This window comes from Etheostoma spectabile, chromosome 14 (genome assembly GCF_008692095.1).
Source record: "Etheostoma spectabile isolate EspeVRDwgs_2016 chromosome 14, UIUC_Espe_1.0, whole genome shotgun sequence".
Taxonomy (NCBI): Eukaryota; Metazoa; Chordata; class Actinopteri; order Perciformes; family Percidae; genus Etheostoma; species Etheostoma spectabile.
The window spans coordinates 10,817,897-10,818,553 of NC_045746.1; positions in this window are offsets into that span (position 1 = coordinate 10,817,897).

The following is a 657-nucleotide window of genomic DNA, read 5'->3' on the forward strand; positions in this document are numbered from 1 at the left end:
CAACACTCACACACAGCAACCTCATCACACAGGAGGGAAAGCAAATTAACCTTTAATGATTTTCAACAATGTTTTTGACACAATATTTCCTCCCTATATAAGAATCCACTGTTGGCTGAAGGTGATCCTTACAATTCTCCATAATGTTTGCTCATGAGACTCAGCAAGAGGCTGCTGACTAGCAATGAAAGTACTGTATGTGATCTACTTGATGAATGAAGGCCATTAAAGTTGCAGCATATGCGAACCATACTGACAGTGATACTGTATCCTTAGGTCATGCGCCAGAATTAGCCCAGGAATTTCAACAGGCAGGTAATTTAGCTGCCTCATCACAGGAACTAAATGAAGACAGTGACCCACAGCTCACTGTTATTGGATCAAGCACACCTTGTGAATGTGTTATGCAATATTGAGTGCATATTATATCGCAAAAAAACACTTATTTCACCATGATAGATGCAAATGAAAATCTGAATGGAAAATTATTTTCAACCCATTAGTAATAGCAGATGGTGGCTTTAGCTCACAGGTTAGAAAAGCAAATCTTCAGACCAGCTAGAGACGTGATTTATGTGTAAAGGGTAGGGTTTTTATTGCTTTTTATTGTAGCCAATGGAAGCTAAAACCGAAGAAAGAAAAGGGCAGTATTATTAT